Below are 15883 nucleotides of genomic sequence, written 5' to 3' on the forward strand. Positions count from 1 at the left end.
ATTCCAAAAATCTTCCATGTACAAGTATTGACAGCAAAGACAACTTTTAAAGAACTGTGAAATCCAGAGTTTTAAGTAAAAATAATATGAAATAAGTAAAAATAAATGAAAAAAAGGAACTTGACAAAGAATTATAGGCCAATAGAAATCACCACAGCTCTCTTTCAATCACAGGATTGATGACATATTTTTTCCTTCTGTATTCTTCAAGATTTCACCATTGGGTTGTATCATTCAAAAAATGGGAGTGGGAGGAGGGAAAGGAACACTCTGAGTGATATTGAACTCTGAACTTTGTACTGAGAAATCAGGTGTGTTGTAGCAAACAACAGGAGTCCGTGGGCAGGCAAGCAAGAAAATTGTCTTGGAGCCTGGGAAGGTGAGCCGTGGAATATGGTAGGGGACCACTGAGGACCCTGTGCACTGAGACAGTATGGGACTCAGAGCCCTACCTAACCAAGCCCTCGTACTGGAACCTCAGGGAGGCCACAGGATCTCAGGAATGCAGGACAGCTGAGGCCTGCAACTGGGGAGGTCGTACAAGGAAGAGATGACTCTGGGGATAAACGGCTAGTTTGCAGGCAGAAGCCCAATGGCATACACCCCACAATGGTCATTGTCTGAGACATCTCTTTCTTTTTCTTTCCAAATAGTGGTGTTTATTCTATTTATTCATTTGTCCCTCTTTCATATTATACGCTGAATGTGACGCAGAGAAGATAGATTTTATTTGTAAATTGTAGATCAAGAGAAGATCCCATGTAGAGACTTACACTATAGAAAACTCATATTACTAATACATCTCTAATAAAAGGTATAATCACGACAATTACGTAAGCAATGAAAGACTAACATGATATGTAACGTGGTCATGAAAGAACAACAAGGTACCCATATTTTTGCTATTGAGAAATATAAAAAAGCAAATTTACTAGTCCGTGGATGAATGAGTACTAGCGGAATTATATCCTCAAACATCTCGCTGGCACCATCAGTCCCGAGACAGGGCACCCAGCTGCCCTTACAATCCCTCTCTAACAATTAGTACACATAGATTCAGGGAAAGGTATTGATCCATACTGTTTTAGAGGGAAATGGTCTAATAACTTCTCTGGTGCTCTGCCTTTTAATTCTTATCCTCCTAATTATCTGATAATGACCATTTAAATTGGGGAAGCTCTGATCATATTACATCCTTCGATTCAGCATGGCAGTGGGTAAGACTCTGGCCCAACACTGAAGGCTGAAGACTTCACCAGAGACAACAGATCTGTCTCGCGGAGTCATCAGCTTTTAGACCTGAACACCATTCTAAGACTTTGTTTTCCTTCTCAACTTTTGAGTTAATTCTATTCTAACTTTTAATCAATGCTACTGAGTAGTAAAGAAGTCTAAAGGCCACTGTTTTGTTCTGAAAAACAAATGAAGAAAGAAAGACATGTAACTTTAATGAAATCAGGGTTAGAAGGCAGAGTCCTTATTTTTTAAAAAAAAGTAATGATTTCTAATAACTGTGCTTTCATTTCAGATGGTTTTCAACAAGCATAAATAAAATTCTAGGAGCAAGCCAGGTTGCTTTTTTTTTTTTAATTGATTGCTTTTTATTTCTTAGTTGTAGCTACTCCAAGCCAAGGAAATGCCGCATGCCCACCAACTTTCTGCCTCTGTGTTCATCTGTTTGGTTTCCTGTTTCATTATAAATTGAACCAGTCGTTCACTAAGAAAATCCTCTTAGGTAAAACTTTTTTGGGGATCCTTCACAAGAGTTAGGTCAGCTGTTACTTGCTGTAGCTTTTTTTCTGTGAATCTGTCTTTCTAATGCTGGAAAACTCACTGTTCTTCAGTGTCCTAAGAGTAAAAACAATGAACCACTGCAACTGTATTTTCATTGGAATATATAAAAAATACGCATTTTCCCTTTCTGGATCATGACTAGCATCTTTAGTTATAAGATGATATTTGTGTACACGTAAAACTACCAAGCAGTCATATCTAGTTTTATACTTTTCTACAGGTTTCCTCCCAAACACCTGTTCAAAATGTTGGCCTTTCAGCTGCATGGCCACAAACATGTTACTTGAATTATCTCATTAAAGTCTGTTAATACTCAGGAGGTCCTAGTGGGGAGAAGACTGAAGTGAAGAAGCTTTGGGGAAAAATGTCCAGTTTCAGAGCAGCTAAACATCGAGCCTGGAAGCCCCAGTGCCCACCTTGGACCATTAACTACTGTTTTGTATGGACCCAAAAAGCCTGACAGGAGGCAAGTCCGCTCAGCCCCGTGCCATCCAGAACATCGCCTGACCTGCTGTAGTCAGCTCTTGACGGACACACAGGATGAGAACACACAAACGTGTGCACATCTGAATCAGGTAGAAGAATTTGCCCTGCGCTTGGTGAGAGAGAGTTCGGAATTCAGTTACAAATTAGATATGGGAAAACACTCGACGTGTGATTGTAAACACAAACACTCTGTTTGGTAAAAGTCTCTTTTCAGAAAAAGGTATTAATACCTTACCAAAAAAGGCACCCACACATATTCATATATTGAACCTAATACTCCATGTTACTTCAATGCTAAAAATAAGACTGTCCTTCATGAATAATAAAAAAAAGTCATACAATTAACTTCTAAAAGTACAAAACACGGACTGACAAGTTGAGGGCAGTATTTCCTTTTTTTCATATAATAAATGTGAAAACTAAGATCAGAACAGAAAAATCCCCAAAGTAGAACAGCTGCTGGCAATCAGCGTCCGCACGCTGCTAGAGATGAGGTCAGCAGTGTCCACCAGCCACGTTAAATTGTGGCTGGTGGTGTTCACAAACCACCATCAGGAGCCCTTACGGTGCGGAAGTAAAGAACACAACACCCGGAGTCTCCGGTCAAACTCCATCTCTTACTTGCTTACTTTGGCCAAAGGTCTTAACCTTCCTGAGCATGCACTTTCTTATCAATAAATTGGGAATATATAAGATTTGCTTGATGAAGTTATAAGGATTAAGTGAGTTGGTAAATGTAAAATTCTTTAAATCATAACTGGCATAAAATAAACTGCTACAAGACAATGTTTTATTATTTTTGTGAACCTTATTTATTTTTTTAGTCTAAGTATCGTTATTGTATGAAGATAAAATGTTATGAATTTCTTTCTAATTTCTAAAATGTTTTTGACGACTCATCGTGTAGAAAATATGGCTTTCTAGAATAGTGTTTAATGTAGGAGTTTTATATAATATTTACTTTACATGCCATAATTTTTAATCAGTTTAAAGCTTGTTAAACTCAAGTCTTCACTGGCCAACATTTTACCTATTAAATTTTTGCCTAAAGCAATTAGTGTCCTTTCCTAAGATGTATTCCTAAGCATATGGTCTTTTTTTTTTCCTATTAGAAAGATGAGTAAAAGTACTACTCCACCATTTTTGTTAATTAATATGCGCCTAAGAATATGTTAACAATGAACAGAGACTCAACCAAATTTTTACCAAATTTAATCTATTTTTGAACAGAAATGTTTGCAAGTAGATTTGTAATTCCTTAATCCATGCCAAATGTCATCAGTATGTCACAGCCAGATGGATTCTAAATGCCAACAGAAAACTGATTCCTAAAGCTAAGTACACTTGGTATATTTTAGATTGTGAATATCTGTGGGGAGTTCGGTGACCACGGGCATTCTTTAAAACTCATTATTTGTGCATCATGTGCATGTGTAAATGTGTTATACATATCTGTATAGGGTTATTATTTTCATACTTCTGGATGCTGAAAGTATAGAATCAAATTATATTCCCTCACCTTGTCATACACTGATCAACAAGAATATATATACTATACCCTAAAAAATGTACCATGACATGTTCAATAGGGCAGTATAATACTTTTTAGAGGAAACAATATAACACCTCAAAAAATGGAGCATGAGGTCTCCAGGTTTATTGCTAAGTCAGAGCTGATACAGCATGTAGCTATCACATAGTAATTAATATGCTACTTTTTCAAGTGTATTAATTTTTCAGGATTCAGCAACTATAACACTTTAAGCTTTGTAAAATATTATGCAAATAATGATATCAGCTCAACTTTATATATACATTTTAGCATGTAAAGACCCTTTTAATAATTTAAAATTTTAACATTCACGAACCCATTTAAGAGAAGACAAAATGTTGTACAGATGTTAATTTAATACATATTGCTTACCTAAAAATTTTTTTGAGTAATATATATTGTGATAATGTTAGGGAGTTATTTTTAAAACAGTAATAATGTTTTAAACAGTAACGTACTCTTTAAAAAATGCAGTAATTAGATATAATTGATACATCAAATGATTAAATCACAATATTGGTGAATTCAAATATTTTTACCCCTCCAAGTACAGTGAAATCTATCAGAAAGCACAGTATAAATAATAATTTGAATAACATTTGGCTTAGGTGTTTCCGCAGAGAAAAAATTAAGAACTGGGACATTATGGATTTTTAACTTATACCTATTTGATTGTTAGTTATCCTTTTAAAAATATTCTTAGAAAGGAATTATGAATCAAACCACTAGATTAATTAATAATTGATTGTTTAATTTCTCAGAAAAGTCTGTCCTCAGTAGCCATGGGGAGAGGACTTCAAAGTGAAGAAGGGATAAACATGGCAATTAGAATAAAGTTCAATAAGCTCTAATACATATATATTCTGATACGTTACATATGAATTATAAAATACATATAAGATCTTACTGTTATTTGAAACATGTTAGAAGAAAAACAATATGAGAAAATAGCTCTGAGAGCCTTTTTTTCACGTGGTTTTTCATTGAATATCTTAGATGTGCTTCCTTTCCCTTCCTTGCTTCATTCATGAAAAAAATTCATCACTGAGAAGAGGTGGGGATTTAAGTAATTCACAGATAAAAACTATAGGAAAGTTAGAAAACACCTAACATCACGGAAATAACTTCTAATATTTTATTCATCTTTAAAACGAAAGCCAGCATTTCTGTTTCATCCTATTGTGTGCAGCTGTAGGACCCAATCCAGAGACATCCCAGTATTCTCACATCAGTTGTAGGACATTTTATTTAAATGAAGTCCTTGACCAACCACAGCCATGTTGCTCTATCAGTAACCAAGGAGATGAAATTCTTAGAAGACAATTATGTTAGGGTTTCAAGAACTGAAGAAAAGGTTGAAGAATTCCTTTATATCAGGAATGAAACTTGTAGTGGTCATCCTATAAGACAATTTTTCAAATGTCTGGCAAAAGAAGAAGTGTGAGAGATAGGTGCGCAAACGTCCTCCCTCCACACTCAAAGACAATACGGACTGGACCAGACACCATGACTTCTTCTGTGCCTTCCATTTGTTCTTTCTACTACAGTTGTATCTTCTAGTGTAATCCCACTCACAAACTGTGCCAACAGCAAACCAAGAAAGACAGGCTCTAGTATGTGGTCTCCCCTTCTGATGTGTCCCTTGTCCCTGGATTAGTGGAAATGTCCCATTCTTCATATCCAAGTCTCAGTAATATACTCAACCCTTGTTTGTTGTGTGCACTGAGGTCTTTGGAGGCTCTAACACACCAGTCATGAGGTAAGCAATGGGGGAGAGGTTGTAGACCTGACCTCATACACCTGTGACTGTGGTCTGCAAAGCATTAACTTGTAGGAATTTTTGTCTAATGACCTGGAAACCCTCTCTGGAAATGTGTTAGAATTTGTCTTCTAGGGGTCCTTTATTAAAATGCAAATGACCTGTTAAGGAATCCATTAAATCACTGACTTAGTGTGAATGGACTTTCTGGTAGCATAGAGGAATTGAGATAAACAGAGATGGCATGCAAAAAAGAGGATCCATTCCAATTTTAAGAACACAGAACAGAGATGAGAATATATTTAACATTGTAGTTGACAAGAAGAGTATATATCTAGTATATGTGAAATCACTATAGGAGATAATAACTTCTGTAGCTATGGAGTGATTTATACCAGAACCCAGGGCAAGAGAGTGGAAAAAATATAGGAGTCATGGCTTCTAGGTTTTCTTGGACAGAGATTGGGAAATCATATTTTAAAAGGCCGTTCTTGGCAACAATGGGCACTCAGACCTAATAAATAGTATGTTTACTAGGAAAATGTTGTCAGAATATTTATCATTAGAGAAAAGTCCAAAGTTTCCATTGGTTTACATGTAGCTAAAGATGGTTCAAGGGCAGAATTACATAAAATATTATTCAACACGATAGTGCCATCATGTGGGCTATTCCCTCTTTCACCCCATGGGGAGAGGGGTTATGTAAGAGAAAAAGAAGTTTCCAGAGCGTCTAAGTAAAATTCCACATATTTTTAAACATAGAAATAGATTACTATCAGTGATGCCATCATTTTACAGAAAGTCTTTAAAATGTGGCAGGAATCCTGGACTACATTTCAATCTCTGTGTATCAGTCATTACATCTGTGATTTGGGGCTAATATGTAGCAAACCCACACCTTTCTTAGGTTGAGGTTATCTTGCTAGGATGAAACTAGTTCTGTGATTTCCTTCCCAGATTTCCCAAGTCTTACCGTGTCATCAACCAAATATCCAAAGAGATTGTTGGAGTTTCAACAAAAAACAAAAACAAAACTCAACTCAAAAATTAACATATAATTCATATTAATCTATGCTATAAATCACTTGAAAGGTCATATGTTATTAAAACATGCAAGCAGCACTTTCAAAAACTTTCCATATGTACATAATTTAAAACAGTAATCAACCAACATGTAACTACAGTTGGATAAAGTGTTTAAGAAAATAAACAAATACAACATCCTATTCCTTTAACCATATGTGATGCCCTGCTTTTATGCTGCAAATTTTTTTTTAATAATAGGAAGCTCTAAATGCTTACTAATGTGAAAACGTGTTCTATACAAGCCACGTTGTAGAGAGAGTATGATAAAACATAGAATTGAGAACCCTGATAACGAAATGTCAGTGAACACCACACCACTTGAAGACCACAACAATGAATGACCAAATTGCTTTGGTTGGAAAGAACAAGAGAAATTAAGAATTTCATGGAAATGTCACTGCCAGAATAAGACCCAAAAGAAATTACTCATTTTTTCATTGGGTTCAGGAGTTCATCAATCCTTTCCTTTACTTTTATGTTACCTTGGTTAAGTTTTATTAATGGACAGATTAGGAAAAAATTGATTGTAGGGATTCTTAAGTTTACTTTCTTTTTTTATAATACCATGTAAGCTACTTGAAATACTTGCATTATTAGCAAATATATAAATATGTGAATATATGAAATAAAAAGATTAACATTTTAAAAAATGACCTCCCTCTGGTAGGGAAGAGATAACCATGTTTTTACTTAACCAAACCATCAACTACATTTTTTTTTAAACATAAAATCTCTATCCTGAAGCATTCCTATCATGTCAGTGACAGAGGCACATTAGTGCCTCCTGTTTTTGATCCCAAATGGCCACCATCCATCAATTCAAATCCACAAACCATAGAAGTTTGATATTTGAGAATAGCCATCTCCTAACAGGACTGATGTGACAATAAAAATGACGTGGATAATGGAAAACAAGGAAAATTCAAGAAGATAACAAATACTAGGGAAATTTTTCAAATTAGCACGAGACCCTCCCTAAAAGCAAGTTCATTAACACCAAGCCTGTATTTTTCACTGAATAATTCTTGAGCTAGAGAATTGGAATCACCCACGGTGTTAAACATGCAGTTAATTGGATCCTCTTGAACAAATTTCTCATGTGTCTGGGGTCATAAATCTCCATTTTTATGCATCCTTAGGCACTAAAATTTGACAAAAACTGTCTTAGACCCTCAGACTAAAGAGTTTATTTGGAAGTCAGTAAGTACAAATCATAGCCATTTACTTTCTTGGGATTCCCAATTCTTTCTAAAGCATTTATCAAGCAAGGAGTCTGACCTTTGAGATAAATCTGCTGGGGCAGATTTAAGGTAAGACTGATTCCTGCAGAGAATCCAACCTCTACACACAGGCATACACACACAACTCAATTCTTAGCTCTATCCCTTCCCTTCTGCCCTGCCCCCATTCTCCTTCATTACAACACATGCTCCTAGCTTAGTAGTGCTGCCCCCCACCCCCTGCACACCTGGCTTAGCAGGAGGCTTGCTGAGTACAGGACTGCTCATTTACTGCTAGGGTATTAACACTTCAGTTCAGAGCAACCCTAGTTCAGAGGTGCCCCTTGAGAAGGAACACAGGAGGGACAGAGCAGACTGCATGGAGAATTAGGTTCAGACTGGAAGCCACAAGTGCAGAGGAGCAAGAGAAGGAGGAGGAGGAGTGGAGGCAAGAGAATGAAGAAGCTCCAGATTCCACCAGTTGCAGCTCCTGTGAAGGATTCCCTGTCCTGCAAAGATGGCCCTGGGGCCAGGGAAGGTCCTGGACCTCAGGTCTTCCTGCAGGACATCTTGGCATCTACAGCACCAGCATGAGGAAGTAAATCAACCCATCCAACACAGTTCTATTGCCACAAATGAGGTCAGAAATGAGATGGAACAGCAGCCTTTCTACAGATCAGGTACTGCACGCTGGGAATAACAACTGTTCATTTATTTCCCTGATTACCATATGTAGATATGAAATCCCATTGATTTTCAATAAATCACCCTCTGCAAGTTAACTTACCTTTCTGGTTTCCTCTATGCAACCATATTCTTGATATATAAATTTTGAGAATGATTTTTTTTTTTTAATTTCCCCACAGTCCAAAAATACTGTTTGGCAAAAAATCAAGGGCTGTTTCTATCATCTCATGCAATTTCTGTCATTAGTTAACATGCAACTATAGGGATCAATTATACACACTATATACAAAATCTTACCCTGCTAAATTGCACCACAGATGCTAGTTCAGTCTTACCCCAAATTACCTGTTTTTTACTAATAAAAGATCAGGTAGTTAAAAAAAAAACTTCAAGCAAGCCTGGGAACAGCAAAGTATTTCATCATTCCTGCAGACTGTAAAAGTGTTTCATTCTCCCTATGTTCATAGGCTTTGTTACATGGGCAGCCTAGGGGAAAGGGAGGGAGGAAGGATAGAAGGAAGGAAGGCGGGCAGCCAGGCAGGGTGGCAACAATGTCCTTGACATATTGCACTTTAAAAATAGGGAAGCCCCATTCCCCGTTTATCTAAACTAAAGCAAGCCAAGCCTCCATGCACTACATCTGGACATTAAGAAAACTTGCATGGGGAAAACTTTTGGGGGGGAATGAAGGTGATTTCTGAGCTAGATTGCAGTTGTATGTGACACTGACATTTCTTTCCCATAATTCTTGCCCACAGGAAACACATCCTTTAAGAAACTGAATAAAATCAAGTTGGACCGTCTCAAATTCTGCAAGCTATCAACTTCCCAGGGAAGCTGACATACCCCCACCATCCAGTGCAAGCAGCGAAGCATTCAGGCGACTAGCCTTGGAAGGCAATCCACCTTGAGAGTGCTGTTCCTAAGCCTGAATCCGACGCGGGGAGGGCGCGGTGGGAAATGAGGGAGAGCGCAAAGCCTCAGCTCCAGGAAACCAGATACCCCTTTGGAATCTCCGCTGAGCTTTAGAATCCCGATCCTACCCCCTCGCCTACCTCCAGGCTCCAGCAGCATCCGCGAGCGTCCTTCCCTTTGCTCCCTCCGCAGCAGCGGACGCACGGATCCCGAGCAGCCCGGAGCTTTGGGTCCCGCAGAGCGCTCGTGCCAAGCGCTGGTCTCGATTAGTTACCACGGGAGAAAAAGGGGATTCAATCCAGTTTCCAGGCACCCGCGTCCCCGAAGGTTCCGGCCCCTGCTCAGAGCTCTCATGCAGCTCTTTCTCTCCGCGAGGGGTGACCGAGGGGCCCGGCAGCACCTCCTCTCTGCTGCTCTGGCTGATCGCTCGGGTTTCCGCCGCCGCCGCCGCCACACCGAGCGCCCCGCTATCCACTCACCGCGCAGCAAGCAGGCCTGGCCGCCACCGCGCGGGGGAGGCGGATGGATGGGACCCAGAGCTTTTTCAGGGAAGGAAGGGAAAACTTTGATGTTGGAACCTCACACGCAAGACTGCGAAGACACCAAAACAAGTTGCAGGTGCCGGGGCGGGGAGGACTCTCACCAGCTCTGGGAAAAATCACCCCTCCCCAAAATCCGGAAAAGGAAGCCCCTGCTCCTTGGGCGATCCCGCGCGCACCTCGTCAGCTATGGTCCTCGAGTCCACCGGGAAAGCACAGGGCTGGGGAAGCACCGCGGGTCCTCTCTTGAGGTGCAAATACCCAACGCGCCTCCCGCTGGAGAGGCGGCAGCGGACGTGGCGCCAACGGAGTGAGCGGGCAGGAGCGCAGACGCGACTCCCTTCAGGCAAAGTAACTGCTACAAAGTGCGCTCCCTCCTGCGCAGGGACCGACACGTTCACGGGCCCGAGCGGACGTCAGCACCAGCTGAGCTCGCAGGGAGAGCGCAGGGGCTGCCAGCCCCGCGGGCTGGAGCGCGCACATGGGCTCGCGCCCGGAGAGTGGCTATGTTCGGGGAGCACACCGTGCTGGGGGCGCTACGGACCGACAGCTCCCCGAGCCCGTCGTCGTCACAAGCCGTCTTCAGCTGTGCGAGCACTTGCGGAACCGAGCAGAGCCGGAGCTGCGTGCTGGGCGAGATGGCCAGTCTGCGCGCGCGCACCCGGGAGTGGGTCACCGAGGCTCTCCAAACCTGGCTTTCAGGGAAATCACTTTCCTCTTTCACTGGGCTCTGAGTCATCACTCTGACTCATTTTGCAAAGTTAGCTGAGATCCACGGAGGTGAACGGGATTAGATTTCCCAGTCCCGAAATCCCAGTGCAGATAATCTCACATCTCACCCTAACCCTACAGGCATCCTTGTATTTCCGAGTTCTATGAATACAGGAAGCTCCTCGAAGCATTCGACGATCCTTACTTCTCCTCAGAGATGGTTTTCATGCCCATTGGGAACCCAAGAGCCCTTCTTTGCACAGGGAAGTAGCATTTCTTAGAGTCATATGTTACTTTAAGTGGTATTTTCTAAGGTTTTTGCTCTTTCCAGATTGGCGAAGAATTAAAATAAAACTCCAATATCATGGGGGGGAAAGTTTGTGTAAGAAAACTGATTTTGTCCCCAGCTGAGTTTTCCATTTTTTGCCAGAACATCAACAGTATTTCTAAAAGTATAAGGTAAGATGAAACGGAGATGCAGAAATAATTCAGAAAGCAGGAAACACAGGTCCGCGACCCCTTCCTCAACTCTCCTTCAGGACAGGCAGAAATGACAAACGGAGCACACTTGTTAGCGGTCCTGGCTCTCTTCTGGGCGCGCGGAAACTCGCTGCGTCCAGCACAATGAAAAAGGGGTAACAACGGGAGCCCCAAGCCCAGGGAAGCCTGGTGGCTGTCAAGGGCCCAGAACCCCTGCAACCCCCAGCCCTGGTTCGCTGCACCCTCACCAGGGTGGACTGCGCAGAACCACAGTCACTGGAAGGAAAACGCACACTCCACTAGAGAGCAGCTCCATGTTTACTCCACGTCGCGCGGCGGCTCGGCGGCCCTCCCTCTAGCGGCCGAGCGCAGGAAACGCGCGGGATGCGTGCGCGCGTGTGCGTGCCACGTGCGCGCGTGTGCGTGCCGCGCGCGTGCGTGCCCGTGTGCGTGTGCGTGCGGGCGGGTGGGTCGGCGCGCAGCTCCCGGACTTCTGCGGCTCCCCTAACCCTGTCTCCTCCCGGCGGGAGCCGTCCCCCTGGGCGTCTCAGGTGGCCCTTCTGGAGCCTCCCTTTCCGAGCGCTCTGCGCTGCGAGAGTCCGAGCGGTACTTACGGAGGAGCGCCTGCGTCAAGGCGCTAGAAACTTTGGAAACTAGCAACGGCCACAGTGGGCGTGCTCTTTGTCGTGAATATACCCAGAAAGAGCAGATACCTGGCGAGCACGGAGGGGAGCAGGACGGGAATGGGCTTTAGGAAAACACCAGTAATAGAGATCAACTAATTTTTTTCTGCAAGCAAACAGGCTTACCCTGAAAATTCCTAAGAAGTCAGGGGACAGAGTCATTTGTCGCGCTGGCACCTACACCCTGTACTCTCGCTAGGTTCCGGGTCTTTCAAACTTAGCGCTCCCTTCCAAACGCTTTTGGGATCGGGGAAGGGTTTCGTCACAGAACGGGGAGAACCGACTGTCCCCAACCCCATCTCCACGATCTGTGTGGCTCTCTGAGCGGCCGCGGGCTTCAGGAATTATCACTTGTGACCAGGACAGGCGAGCCTAGCCAGTCTCCGGGTTTCATTCGTGACTCAGAGTCAGGGTACCGAATAAGGGGAGAACAGGGACCCAGGTGGGACGCCGGCGCGCCTACGTCTCCGGCACAGCCGAGCAACTGGGGAAGGAGCTGGCACCCCGTTCCTGTCCCGAGGTTGGGTGTGCCAGCCGGACTCGGGGAAGGAAGGCGGCACCTGGACTCTGGAAACAGAGCCTCACAGGCCCCACGGCCGGACTCGGGGCGCCCTCGTCCCAGCGGGCCCGGCGCGCACCCGCACATCTCGCCTCCGTGTACGAAAGCCCGGCCGCCCTGAGTCGCCGAGCCAGCCACGGCGAGCGGGGGGAGCCCGGCGCCCATAGCCTCTGCGCGCCGGGTCCCCGCGGCGACCTCCCGGGCAGAAACGAGAGCGGCCGGCACCGGAGGACGGGGCACGGGGCTGTGGCCGGGGCGCCTGGAACCTTCTTCCTCGGACCGTGAGAGGGCGCCGGGCAAGTGGAATCTCCGGAGGGCGCGCCCCGCGAGCGCAGCCACACGGGGTCGGTGGGGTCCCCCCCCAGGGAGGGCGCGCTCCGCAAGCACAGCCAAACGGGGTTGGTGGGGTCCTCTCCCTGGGAGGGCGCGCCCCGCCAGCGCAGCCACACCGGGCGATGGGGACCCCGCCCCCAAAGGGCGCGATACGCTAGAGCCGCCTCTAGGAGTTGGCGGGGACCCTCCGGAAGGGCACCCAGCGAGCGCAGCCAACTGGGTCAGTAAGGTTCCGCCGGCAGGGCGCCCCGCCAGCGCAGCAGAAGGGCCTGCACAGCCGGCGGGGAGAGCGCCCCGCGGTGCCCGGCGGGCGGGGGTAGCTGTGGCTGGGACTCCTCGCCCACCGCACGGCAGGCCTGAGCTTCAGGCTCCGGGAAGGCTAGTCTGTTTCCCAAAGAGTTTGCCGGCTCCTGCTAGTTCCTTTGAATCGGACCTGGATTCCCAGGCACCGGGCCCCAGTAGCAGGAGACCTTAAAAGGATGGCACAAGAGCGCGAGGAAATACACTTCCTCTTGAACAAGCCCCCAAAGAGGAACTTTCTCTGAAGGTGCTGTCATCAGAGCAGAGCTGGCGTCTCTCTGCGCGCATGCCTGCACTGCCTTCCTTAGTCTCAAGCTTTGACAAGTCATAGAGGTGTGGTATTCGGTAGACTCACTATTTTTTTTCGCTTCTATAAGCTAATCAATACATTTTATTTATTTTCTGTCCTTAAGTAGTGAAACTATCTTGGTGTGAAACATAGAAAAGTTACATATTAATATTACCTAATTAGATTAAATTGACATGATCATAAACAATACTGAATTTTCAGTTATTATAACTTACTTTTGTTAAAATTTAAAAACAAATCATTTCCTTTGATGCTGGAAAAGCTCACCTAGAACATTAAAATAGAAATGCTATCTTTAAAATATTCAGTTAAAAATACATTTTATGTATATTGATAGTATTAATGATTAAATTATAACTTAGTGATCCAAATAAAAAATGCTAAAAATAAATCTCAAAAAGAATACTGGAGAAATGGCAAGGAATTTGGAGGAAAATATTTAGGGAAATATTACATAACTGAAAATATGTGGTTTGATTATATAGATATATTTTTAAAGTTCATAATATAGTCAACATTCTTTTATTTTTAATTATGGTAAAAATATGTAAAACTCACCATTTTAACCCCATTTTTAGGTATACAGTTGAATAGTACTAAGTTTATGTACATTACTGTGTACATAAACAGATCTCCAGAACTTTTCCATCTTGGAAAACCAGAAGTCTATAGGTATGAAGCCACTTCCCTTCTCCCAGCCTCTCTCTGTGTCTCTGCACAAGCACGGAAGAAAAGCCATTTTCGGATGCAGCAGGGAAGGTCATCATCTGCAAGCCTGAAGATGGCTCTCACCACACACCAAGCCCTCTCACCCCTCCATCTTGGGTTTCCCAAGCTCCAGATTCATGTAACAGGTTTCTGTTGTTTAAGACACCCAGTCTGTGGTATTTTGTTATGGCAGCCTGAGCAGACTAATAAATATGCTAATTATATTTTAAAACTTTTATTAGGAAACACCATTCTGTTTACCATAGCAGCTGCACCTTTTACATTCCCATCAACAGTGCACAAGTGTTCCAATTTCTTCACATCCTCACCAACCCTTGTTATTTTCTGTTTTATTGTTAATAGCCATTGTATCGGGTGTGAGGTGATAACATGGTTTTGATTTGCATTTCTCTAATGATTACTGATTTTGAGCATCTTCTCATATACTCGTTGGCCATTTGTATGTCACCTCTGGATAAACGTCTGTTCAAGTCTTTTGCCCATTTTTTAAACTGGTTGTTTTTTGTTGTTGAGTTGTAAGAGTTCTCTATATTTTCTAGATTAACCCTTATCAGATACATGATTTGCAAAAATGTCTTCCATTCCATTGGTTTCCTTTTTACTCTGTTGTGTCTTTTGAACAATAATTTTAAGTTTGACATGTGTTTATCTTCATATTAAACTATATCTTGTCTCAGTGATAGCCTTCATATTTTGGATATTCACATGTAACCACTGAAACTCTCCTTAATATATGAATTTCACCGGTAAGTTGTGAGTTCTTCCTACTCCATATTAATATGAAAATTATTGCCTTAATTTGTTCTATATTTCAAAACCTTATTTTGTTGTGGCTTAGTTTAGTTATTACTGAGCTGTTGATGTTAATGATCTCATAATTTTTTCAAATGTTTGGAAGTTTAATATACTTCACATATTAGAGAAAAGTAATATATTTGTATAATGAGAGAGCTAATTGTGCTCTCACTCTGACAAATAAATAAATAAAATCTTTAGAAAAATTGAAGGTGCAATATTAATCTCTGTAAACATATCTTACAGAAGTTGAGTTTCAAATACATAACTGAGGATAAGTTTGGTCAAGTGTTAAGTTTTAAATTGAAAGAACTGTTATTTCCTTTCTCTTTCCTTTTGCTTTAAAGTATTGTCCTTTAGAATTCAATGAGAGCACGTCATTAGAAATCAGACACAATACATGTGTTCACAGGTAAAGTCAGAACAATATATTTCTCGGGTTCTTAAGCTGTGTATTTCTTATAAATTTCATCTCTTACAATAATTTTTTAAAAGTGTTTCAACAAAACAAATAAGTTCTTGAATATTTGAGCAGCTTGTGTTTTTTTTTTTTTCCTGCCACCTTCAGTGACTGTCACAGAAAACAGATGCCAATAGCATCTGGTGCCATGACAGATGCCAAGATGGCGTCAGCATCATCGCGATGTCCACAGGGTCTGTGTGGACAGTGATTAGCATTCCTGCTACTAACAATGCAATAACAGTACTGTTAAATAATCTCATGTTGTGACTATCAATTTTGTCTACAGTACTAAACTGCAAAAACAATTTTAATGACATACTTCTTCAAATTATATTAAAGCATTTTCCAAGCACCTTTACACTATTTATAACTAATTAGCAGATTATAAAAATTCAGGAGAGAATTGATAAAAAACATGTATACTTTATGGATGTTTTTCTTTATTTTTTCTTTCTTTCCTTTTTTTGTATTTTTTTAAAGAT

The 15883-nt window shown here is 42.3% G+C and overlaps 1 protein-coding gene across 1 annotated transcript in view; it reads right to left on the reverse strand.

Annotated features, from left to right (window-relative positions):
• The window catches only part of PCDH15 (protocadherin related 15), a 1821443-nt gene extending 1811585 nt beyond the window's left edge, over nucleotides 1–9858 (reverse strand). The window contains exon 1 of the mRNA XM_047702331.1: nucleotides 9640–9858. The gene's annotated coding sequence lies outside the window, so the exon portion shown is untranslated. The remainder of the gene's footprint in view (nucleotides 1–9639) is intronic.
• Nucleotides 9859–15883: the final 6025 nt, after the last annotated feature.

Source organism: Lutra lutra, chromosome 14, assembly GCF_902655055.1.
Source record: "Lutra lutra chromosome 14, mLutLut1.2, whole genome shotgun sequence".
Lineage (NCBI taxonomy): Eukaryota > Metazoa > Chordata > Mammalia > Carnivora > Mustelidae > Lutra > Lutra lutra.